The sequence below is a fragment of the Pinus tabuliformis genome, chromosome 5_2 (genome assembly GCF_031772625.1).
Source record: "Pinus tabuliformis cultivar Carrire ecotype Pingquan chromosome 5_2, CPIR1, whole genome shotgun sequence".
Classification (NCBI taxonomy): domain Eukaryota; kingdom Viridiplantae; phylum Streptophyta; class Pinopsida; order Pinales; family Pinaceae; genus Pinus; species Pinus tabuliformis.
In genome coordinates this window covers 474,140,573-474,152,530 of record NC_142306.1, presented here as the reverse complement: position 1 = coordinate 474,152,530, position 11,958 = coordinate 474,140,573, and positions in this window count along the sequence as shown.

Here is an 11,958-nt window from a genome sequence, read left to right as displayed (position 1 = left end):
AGGAGAAGTTTCTGGAAGATTCCATGATCATCCACCTTGCAAACTGTCTCTGCCATTTGTCCATTCTCGCCCATCGCACCCTACAGAAGGGCTTTCCAGTATGCATCACACCTTTTACACTGGGCAGGTGAGATGCATCACACCCTTAGCACTGAGCAACCTATATGGTCCAGTTTTGACCAGTTCTGAGCAGTTTCCTGTGGAGAACTTTTGGGAGATGATGTAATCAGCTGACCTTGTTCCTTTAGGGCATGAAACAACACTTTTAGGGACTCAAAAGCCCTTGGTTTATAAGCATATATGATTGGGGTTGCAGTGCCAAAAAATGTCTATAACACGCATGAAGAAACAATGCGTGTGCAGCTGGAGCTGAATCTCCCTATTGTCGATCTGCGGCTGAAGGCGCAACCTTCCACTCCTCCGGAGGTGAGTTAGCAGTGCATTAGCGCTATTCAAAAAGGATTAGAAGAAATTACATGGGCAGTGCAGGACTGTGTCGGTATGTTGGACCAAGCCTTTGGTGTCTTCACATCCTTACAGGAGGACCCCAACATACAGCGCCTGGCAACAGAGGCGCATGAGCTTTAGGAGCAGTATCATAATGTAAGGGGAACTACACAAACAGTCGTCCTCACCCAATGACTGGAAAAGATGTAGCAAGCAAGGGCACTGAAAGAGCAGGTGTATGCCACAAGACAGAATGAGGCACTTCTCAAAGTGCGCGTCCATCCATGGATTGATGAGGCCTTCACCATTACGGAAATTATTGAGGGAAAGCTCGCACAGATGCACGGACTCTATGCGCTAAGGCAGGTAGCTGATCCTCACAAAGAAGCATTGGAAGTGTGCATGCAGCAGGTCCAACAAATCGCAGAACAGTGCGTCACGAACCTCCGAGCAGTATGAGACCAGTTGGAGGGGCTCCGCACCAAGATCGCCACACCAACAAAGAGACTCGGGACGAGTCACAATGATTATGTTGGGGGCCCGTTGGGCATGGAATCCCCCCACAACATTCTTTGGCACTCAAAGCCAAAGTTTTGGTCAAATGAATTATATGACTCCGCGAATTGTGGGCGCGGAGCACGAAGTATAGATTAAGTCACAGGGTTGTCTACCCTAAAGTATTGTAGTGTAACGTAAAGTCATGTTGGCCTACTCATGGTCCACGAACAATGGGATTGTATAAATAGAGCGAGGCTCTAAGTTGTAGAGAAGAGGAATTGGAGAGATGAATATGCATGGTTCAAGCATAGAGTAAGAGTCTAAGTGTATTGGGTTGTAGTAGTAGGAAGAGGCTCTGCAGCTGAATAAGCAAAGGCTGAGTAGAGTCCACAGCTGAGTGTGCGGGCCCCTGCAGCTGAGTGCGTAGGGCGATGTCGAGTCTATAATATTGATTGAAGAATAATAAAGAGAAGTTGATTCCTATTTTTGTCTATCTGCTTGTGCATTGCCTTCTTTACATTTATGTTGTTTTATTTATCATGTACATTAATATGATTGCTGGATATGCTGTAATAATCACTTGTCTTACACAAATAAGTTAAGTAATTGGGTAATAACAGATTAAATAGCAAGGAACTTGGGTATAATATGGGTTGCACCCCGAGTAGGGCTGCACGAAAGCAACATCGCAAGTTGTGAAGGAATAACAAGTGCGCGTAGCGACGTGCGCACAGGGTCAAACCACGAACCTCCAAAAGCTCATCAGACATCTCCAGGGTGTGGAAACCTAGTTCTATCACCCTCCCATACTACTTTGTGTGAGACCTCAGTCCGCGCTCCACAGACTGTTGCCAAAAGGGCCAGTAGTACCGGGATTTGCTTTGCTAAATCACCTCTGAACCTAGGTCAGGCCCATACAAGCCAACATAATGTCATAATATGTGTGGCTTAAACCTTGAGAATTGTTGCTTGAGATTTACAATAAATATATGAAATTGAGACATGACCTCCTCCTTTACACCGTTTTAATGTATAATTTCTTTAAAAAGACAAACTTTTGTTGATGCGAATTATTTGCCATATTCATATTTTAACATGTTAAGTTTTGTTTTGAATTTTATAAACGGTTGAATGAGGGAAATTAATAAGTATGTATTATGATTTGTAAATGGTTATGTAATCGGTTTATTGTGTAGTTTGTATATATTTTTGGTTTATTGTGTAGTTTGTATATATTTTTTGAAAAATATTTTTAAAGGAAAATTTCAAGTATAAAGTTTGATTTTAAAGTTTTAAAAATTTTGGGGAATTTTATTAATTTTTAATATGTAATATTTTTTTAAAATATTCAAATGTTTAATGATTTTGTATAGTTTTTTTAAAATTTTAGAGATATTTTAGGTAAAATAATTGCATACTATAAAATTTGGGGGAATTATTTATTAAAAAAACATGGAAAATTAGCTCACTTGTCAATATTAGCCCCTAAAATTTACTATGGTGTTTTTAGATGTCTAAGTTTACCTCTTCTACTTTTTAAATAAAAAAATCACATATTTGGTAAAAAGTATAAGTTTTTAAATTATATATTATTTTTTTGTGTGAAATAATGAGAAGTTTTCACTTTTAAAGTTTATAATTAAAAAAAATACAAAATTATTAATAATGAAAAAAGTTTAAAGATTTAATGAAATGTTAGCGTGTTTTCATAGTGGAAGGTATAGGCCAAACTTTTTAAATCTAGAAGTGGTGTTAAATGAAATGAATTTAAAGATATAATGATGTATGTACCCATAAGGTTTGCACATTGTATTAATGGTTTTTCTTTTAAGTTTCCAATTTTGACAATAAGGTCTGTACATTGCATTAATGGTTTTTTCTTTTAAATTTTTAATTTTGACAATAAGGTTTATACATTGCACTAATGGTTTTTTCTTTTAAGTTTTCAATTTTGACAATACATGTGTGTGTATCCATATATGTATGTACACGTGTACATGTGTTTATGTTTCAGTGTTTGTGATTTGTCTTTTTGAAGATGGCCATAACTTATTATAAATATTACTTGTCAATATGAGTTGACTCATTATTGTCATTCAATACAAATGACATAACTTACTATTCACTAATGTCAGTTGACTTATTATTGTCATTTAAGAAAAACAATAACACCTAAAATAGCATGACTTATCATTGTCATTTAAGGAAAATTTTCGAAATATTCCAAATTCTACAATCCACAATTTTTTCTCTTGCTAAATACCTCTCATTTTAGATTAATAACCCATTTCCTTACCTCCTAAAAGATTAATTCCTAGCCAATCTAAAGTAGTATAAGGTGATGGGCCTAAAGACACTATTAAATTTTACTCGGAATTCAATATCATAGTCAACAAGGTTATCTCCAATAAATCATGCTTCATTAAGCACATTAATCACATCCACTATGAGGTCCATGACATATTAGACAAAGCCAATGCAAAGTACAAGCAACGACATGATCAACATCAGGTGCCTTGCAAGTTCTAGGTGGGCGACAAATTTTGGCTACATCTACACAAGGAACACCTCGCTAGGCTCCACCGAAAGCTTCGCCCGCTCTGATATGGGCCATACACCATCACCAAGGATATAGGGGACAATTCCTTTGAGCTCTACATCCCATTATTCCTTGGCCTGCACCCAATATTCAATGTGTGCCGCCTTCGGCCATACTTTCCACCATTGTTGGACACATACGACATTGCAGAACAACTCATACCAACAGAGTTAAACTCAGATGGAATGGGACGGACCACAACTAATCGGATCATGGACACATAGATCAAGAACACTCACCATTAGAGGATCCAACTATATCGAGTTGTCAAAGCAGACCAACTCCTTCACTAGGGCAAGTGGTTCACCAGGGACCAGGTTCAACAGATATTTCCTCACCTCATGGAGGCTCTGCACGTAATGGGTGCCATTTCTTCCTATGGAGAGAGGACTGATCCAGGTGGATATTGGTGGCCACCTTCCTATTCGACCTATACCTACATATGGTTTCATCAAACTCCTTGTTTATAGCAGCATTTATTATTTTTAGCATTTTTACGGGTCCTAAACTTTCAGAACAATTTTGACCCCCTAAACGGTGTTTTTTGAGGTCTGAAGCAAGCTTGTAGCCCCATAGCCTATGAATAATCTTGTATTACTGAGAGAGATATTTCCAACTAGGTGTCGTACATGCCAAACAGAGATAATATGACAAAGTTACGACCCCAGGAAGTTGGCTTCCCACCTAACCCTAACAAGGCCCATAAACTCTTGGTTTTCCATCTCTTGGGGTTAAGGTTTTGGTTGTTTACAGTTTTCTCATGTTGTTCAATAATAAAATTTCCCTTGAGCCTCATTGTAACACAGTTTAGAGGCATGTAACTGCCACATATCTTCTTAGAGATAAGCTACCATCACCCAAGCTAGTTTATTTCCATTTTTGTATGTAAGCATATTTCAGTTCTTTCGTATTAATTAAATGAAGTTTTATTTTTGCCGCATCTCTATGTTTATGTGTATATCTGTATTTTGTTTTGTTCCTGCATAAGTAGGGACCACATATAGAAGTGAATATACATAAATACTTATATGATAATATTATTGATTTGAAACTAAGGGAGGAACTTCCACTCTCCACCCAATTGTAAGCAAATTGCAGTATAGTATTTCTTGTAGTTGACCACCCCCAAGCCCAATTTAGACTCCGAGGAGAAGTGCTTGATGGAATTCAATAGATGCCAATCAGTTAGCCACACGGGAATCCAAAGACTTATCTACCTTCACCTCCTTAGTTCAATACTGTGTCCTCGAGTGTCTCTACCTACTCACCTAGTAATCCAAAGTGCACTTATATTCAAATTCTAATCATGTAGTCATATAAAAACACATAAGAGTCTATCCTCTACAAACCATGGATCCAAATAACGTAGATCTTTCACCTACTCAATCCAGTAGGGTTCAAGAATACTTTGTCTCCACCTATTCCTTCCTTTGAGCACACTATTTTGTGTGCCTCCACTCCACCACCAATGTTGTCCCAACGTTCTCTTTCACACTTGCATATTTACTGGTAAACCCCTATATGCCTAGCTCAGCTTACAAGAACCCACAGCCAACAACTGGGACTATAATCTCCTACTCCATACAAGTGACACTTGTTTCCCGTCCTGTTGTTTCTCTTCTCAACAATTTGTGGTGCTCTCTACACATTGATGTGTGGTAATCCCAAATCATAATCCCTTCTTCCTTCTTCACCTACCCCCTAGCACAACCGTTGTGTGTCGACCACACGACATAGCCAACGAGGTTGACAAAGGGGGTATTAATTGTCTTCCTCTCAGGAATCCCATACTCCACCTCCCTACTTGCAATACGGGCCATTAAAAATCAAACAGAGGGTTGGTGGCCATTAATGCATAGCCTTGACTTAACCAATTTCCTAAGAAAACCCTCCTCAAACCTATCAATCCATGTCCTCTCCTCACGACCAGTCATTTTGTTTCCATTTCCACAATAATTACATGAGTTACAATTCATAATAATAATTACAAGAGGGAAAAATAAAGGGTTGTTACACTAGTGTTGTGGGGAAAAGTATCCGACTCGGAATGACCCTATCCCTACTCTAAGGGTGATAGTTCCTTAGCAACAACTGAAAGTAAAGCTTTGATATTTTTCCTTTATGAAAGTACAGAGAAGGAAGAAAAGGTTGACCAACCGATGTCTTTCGCTTTTGTCGATCCTGTCTTCTCTCTTTGCCTCTTGTTCCCAGCTCCTTGCTCCTTTTCCCGGCCCAGCTACACAAAGATCCTGCAAAAACAAGAGAGGGAAACTACAAGAAACATGTACTCATAACTGATGCATGGATTAGGATGAATCAAATATACAGATGAAAACAATACATCATTGCAATACAAGTATATAGGAGAACACCAAAGCTTTATTGATAGAAGAAAAAGGTTCTAAGAAGGTTACAACCATAAATGGCTCCAATCCAGCAGCACCTCCCCAGCAGCAAGAAATCTCCTCTTCCCCTCTATAAAAGCAATCACCCAATAGCTCTAACTGTAAACCAACAGCACTTCCTTGCTTTGCACAAAATTCCAGCCTCCTTAGACCTCATGAGAGAGCTCTATATATAGGGTAGAAGGAGAAAGGATGAGTCAGCTTCAGACTGACATAAAGCTGCCTTGTGTCCTCTCCCTCTTCAGTTAAACTTCAGTTCTTGAGTCCACTTGGAGATCCTTGCTTCCACATGGAGATCAAGTACCTCTTACTCATCATAGGGCGAATTCCTTGAACCAAGTGTCAGTTTGGAAGCTTCCTGGGCAGTTGACACCTTGCAGAATGACTGTGCCACTTGGCCAATCTCGCCCAGCGTAGGTAGCCTTCATTGGTTTTGACTTTTAGCGCAGGTACAAGGAGGAGAAGTTGACATTCAGCGCAGATGCTCAGTGGAGCAGCTGACATGATCCAAAAATAGCCTGTTTTTGAGTGTTTTCAGGTGGAGAACTGATAGGAAGTGATGTGGTTTGCTGACCTTGTTCCTCTAGGGGTAAGAACAACATGTTTAGGGACTGAGGATCCCTGTAATTATTGACATTTCAAGCTCCATGCTGCGAGGCACAAAAATGTCTATAACAGTTGCCCCCTAAAGTATGAGGTCATTTATCGGGTGAAATGCTTTATCCAGAGGGTCCGAAGTTCATTCAAGTGCTGAGAGGTGCCCTGTAATACAATACAATACAATATATTATTTTTCATTCTGTTTTCATGATCTAGCTGAGGCGGGCATTCCCATGCTCAGCTTTATAAATACATTTTGGTACATAGAACAGACGATCGTCTGATGGTAGACTGATAATTTTCTACTGAAATTATCATCCTTTGAGTAGGATGATCATCTGCTGCAATGATGTACATGACAAATGCTTTTATATTTCCTGAATATGTATCGCAGCCCGGATGGATGAAACTAGATCCGGGGTCTTCAAACTCGTTCGATCTTCACTCTAAGTACAAGTCGATCCATGTGAGAATTTCGCTGAAGTCGAACATGGAAAGACATCGCTTGATTACCGGTCAATGATGAAAACCGTTAACAAGCGCGAGAGGAATCACCGATAATGATAATGACCCTCAAGGTACTGCAGTACAATTCACATGGCGTGAATAAAGGACTTGGCATCGAACGCCACGCAAAATCTTCTGGTCGAAGGTCATTGATGTATACCTGTCGCCGGAAGTGAGAAACTTGCCATTGAGGCATGCAAGCTTCAAAGTACTGATGGGGTTGTTCCTAGACCAACTTCTTGGATAATGAGCTGAAGTCGACAAGAAGCGATCCGTCAAAGGAGGGCCTTAATGAATCCCACATCAATGACATGGAACGGAGCTAATGATTTTAGTGGAGGTGAAAACAAACTGTGACATATGATTCAGGGTGGCGATCATGAATGGATGAAGGATAATGTATGGCAGTGGATGGGACACGGTTGACACTTTCAGAATGACCTCTCTTGAACATATAACGACACTGATGCGATGGATCGGTAGCATTACCCCAAAATGTGGATGGTTTGGCGAAGACCATGGTGATGAGACCGGTGAATGAAACAACCCAACCCGATGTGGTACGGAAGAAAAGTGTCATGTTCAAGAGCGACTTGCTACCATTAAGCTTTGATGTTCTCCCAATTTTTCCCCAGTCATTTCTGACCAGTACCTCTTTATTTTTGTCAAGCTTGAGGAGGATAACATATGCTTGTTCTATAACCTGCCCTTCGGGCAAGCCCATCGCTATGATTTAACGAGCTTAGCGATAGGGAAACTCGTTCTCGTCTAAAGACAAGTTTGTCGCTATTTAATCATTTTAACGAGTCTAACGACAAGGAAAACTCGGTCCTTTTCATTTTTAGAGAGTCTGAAAAGGTACAGAAAGTTAACTCCATAATTCCTTTTTCGTCATCTAATCCCTTAAGTCCGAAAAAGTATAAAACAATACAGAAGGGATGGGTGTTCGGTACTTTTAACGAGCCGAACAAGACAAGCGCTCGATCTTTTTGTGTAATAATCCCTCAGGTCCAAAAAGATTAAAGTCTAAATGAGGGATAGCTCTTCCGGTCCTTTTAACGAGCTGGAAGGCCAAAACTCGGCAAACTTTTCATATTTTACGAGTCTGAAAAGAGCTCAAAGAGGACTCGTCTTTTGAGGAACGAGTGATAAACAGGGATAGCAACTGATTCCAGGTACAAGTTGGAATTTTCCAATCACGGCAGTGTCACAAGGATGGCTAGGTGAAATCACTCTTCGCAGCTGTTCCTCAAAATGGGTAAACACACAAATGGAAGTGAATGATCGGCCAAATGACGGTGGAGGTGACGGTGCACAAACACGACCAAGGCTTTTATGGCTGATGAATTTACGATCTCAGAAGGTTATTTACCGGGATAGGTTCTTTTTTAGATAAAAATGAGCTTAAACTCTGGAGGGAACATTGCTCACTGCTTTTATTTATTTTTTAATGAGCATGAAGACCGCGTTAAAACTGCTCGGATCTTGCGTTTATTTTTTAACGAGCATGAACCATGTGCTAAAACTGCTCGATATACCAGTCATAAGATAAGAATGCCTCCTCTAAGGATCCATTTTTTATAGAGCTTGCGCCTTACCACAGCTATGCTCCAACTCATCCTTCCTTTATGTAAGTTCCGAAAACGGTTAATCTTAAAACCGGATAAATAACCGCCCCTAGCTTGCACTCCAAAAGGTTCGCATGCCCCCAGGTATAGGGTAGGATTTTGAGGCTGCCCCTCCTCTCCCCCACCTCTGCTTTTCTTTGGGTGTTCACAGCTACTTGTCATCTTGCCAATCTAATGTTAACGATACTAGTCTTCTCGTTATTTTAAGGGGTCTTACGCGGTACTTGTCTTCCCGTCGGCCCAACTTTTAACGAACAGCTATTTGTGACAAGAGAAGAACACTACTCAAAGACAAAACATTGGTATTATTGAGGGAGGCTTGCCTCTTTCTTATTATCCGAAGAGGGTTCTATTTGCTGCCGCAAATCAATCTCTTTCTTCGGCGATGTCTATCATTAGGTTACTCAAAGATGGTTACCCTATGTCACAACAATAGAATCTCTTTCTTTGGAGGCTGCCCCTACTTATCCTTCAAAACATTTGTTTTAATGGGTGAGGCTTGCTTTTCCCCAAAGATGGTTACTGCTTGTTGCAATAAGGGAATTCCTACTTAGGCATTGCCCACTTCTTTAGACAAAGGTGAATGACTCTTTTGCCAAACACATAACTTTAACAAAAGAATATTATTCCAGAACAACCCCTCTTCCATCCACGGACGGGGTACGGACTAGTCATATTCTTCTGCGGAAATTCTACCTTATACCCAAGGTTTCTTCTGCCCGAAGCAGACCAGGGTGCATGCCCCCTGGGTTCCAGTCTTTCTTTCCGAATCACTCGCACTCATCGGGAAGGAGGACTGGGGGTGGAGGCATATCTTGAGTGAACAGACCATTTAGGATTGGTATTTGACTATTTGCGATGCGAGATCCCGGAAATGAAAGTTGGTCTACGAGCTTGACCATCCTTCCTTCGTGTGGAAAACACATTACTCTAAAGAGTGAGGAGACTATCGCTCCCATGCAATAAATATAGTCACGTCCAAGGAGTAGGTTATAATCCAAGGGTCCTTGGACGACCATCACGTTCATATTAACGGTCTTCCCTTTCAATGTAACAGGCACATTGGGGAGGATCCCTAATGGTCGACTGGTTCCTTTATCAAAAACTGAGAGATTTCTTAACTCAGGTAAAAGCGCCGGGGAACCCAGTGCTTTCCAAGCAACAGAGTAAAGGATACTCACAGACGCCCCTTCATCAATGATAGTACCAGCCATAATCATTCTATAGATCTGGACAATGATTCTGAACGGTATACTGGCTGGTAACCGGGGTCTGCCTAGTTGATTCCAATCAAAGGATACAACCAGGTTGCTTGGTGGTGGGACCGAATATACGGCCGGATATGACCCTGATGATGTTCCTTCCTGCGATAAAGGAATGGGCGTATTGCCTTGACGCTCATCAGAGTCGGTGCTGATGAAAAGAACCTGGATGGTGTCATCCTTATTCTCTTCAGTGAGGGTGTCGCATGAAGATGACTCTTCGGCGACGGTGTCATTTGAAGATGAAACTTCTGAAGGTAGAACCGGGTCAACTGCCGTATCGACCTTTGGACTTTCGTCCGGTCTGGGTTCAGTAGGTTCATTTTCAGTGACTGACGCTTCAGCCGACCACTTGAGCGGGCCAGCTGTATTTTCAACCAACGAAGGACTTGGCACGAGTTTTTTGTATCCAGGAGGAAGTTTTACCGGTGAAACCGGACGATATTCCAAAACTCTCTTCGCTTCGTCTAAGAAGGGACAACGGTGGATGGCATGACTGCCTTCACACAACTTACAGGGGAATCTTACTCCCCCTTTTTGTCTTGATCCTTCACTTTCGCTGGTTGACAGAAAGCAATCAACCTGATTGTCAGAGGTTGATGCCCCCGAATTGTGCAGACGAGGGGACCAGTCCCTTAGTATCCGGGGAATACAGGGACAATCTCTGTGGAAATGGTCTCCTCTACATATGACACATGGCGATTTAGGCCCGGTCTGTGCAGTGGGTGGTTTTTTGTCAGATGTCTTTTGCTTGCCCCCAGTCGCCTTAGGCTCCTTCTTCTTCTTTTCTTTCTTCTTCTTTTCCTTCTTCTCCTTGGGAGGCTGACTTTCGCCGGCTCTACCTTGCGAAGATGAAGGATTGGAGGAAGAGTTATCAGAAGTAGAAGGTTGGTGGGCAGCTCTAGACTGATCTAACAGTTGACTCGATTGATCAGGAACCATGGTGGCCTGAACTACATTGGTCGAGAACAGCCAAACTGGCAAGCCTATTGTCAGTCCTGGAAGCGACAATGTGGCCATATGGGGCGCACCAACTTCTCCCCAAGAGGAGAAAGGACTAGGACTTCCATCTTGTGGACTTCCTTGGTTGGGGCGTTCCATGTTCTCAACTTACAGATCAACGCAGGAATAAGAGGTGATTATGTTCCGTTTAAAATGAATTTTATAACGACGCTTTATTAGAAACAACTTTGCTTTTTCATGTTTTAAGAGTCGAGAAAAAGCTAAAGATGACTCTAGTCGCCTTCGATGTATTAACGAGCCCGAAGTGACAAATGCTCGGTTGGACTTTTTCAGTTATAGAGTTTGAAAAGGGCCAAAAGAAACTGCTCTGGAGATCTAGGCAGAGGGTGTGCCAAACCTTTCGCGAAACCACAGAATACGTTTTACGGTACGGGTGGTCAATCTTCGTGAATGCTGTGTTCACTGCATCGCGATCAGTAGGGCGGCCGACACGGCTTCCTAAGGATAAAGGCTTTATTCCTATAAGGGTCTCCCAATATACTCGACGGTACACGGGAGCACAAGTCCGTATTGATACTTATCGCTTCACCATGGAGGAATCACCCAACCACTCAACGCTAAGATATCACGTTTAACGACGCCGGAACACGTCTCTAGCTTAGACCTCTATGTGTTTGCGTTATGTTTCAATGCGTTGTTATGTAAATTCAATTCATTTTAATGTTGATCTTGCTTAGCAGTTTGCCTTTAAGGATCACCACGAGATGTATATATACAACTTCCTAAATGCAATCTAAGATGAGAAGCAAAACTTTTCAACCTTTCAACTTTGAAAACCTTAATCTACTGAGGGAAAAGAAAGACATCAACTTTTCACACAGATCATAGAACACACACTAAATGCACTTTTTCCTAAATCAACATGCAAACTGTCAATAATGTACATGCACAATGCAGATATTTCTTTTCTTTATCCTTAATGTTGATGTAAGACAAAAAGGAAACTGTTGTATAACTTTGAATCTAATTTCAAGCGAAAGTAAACAAGT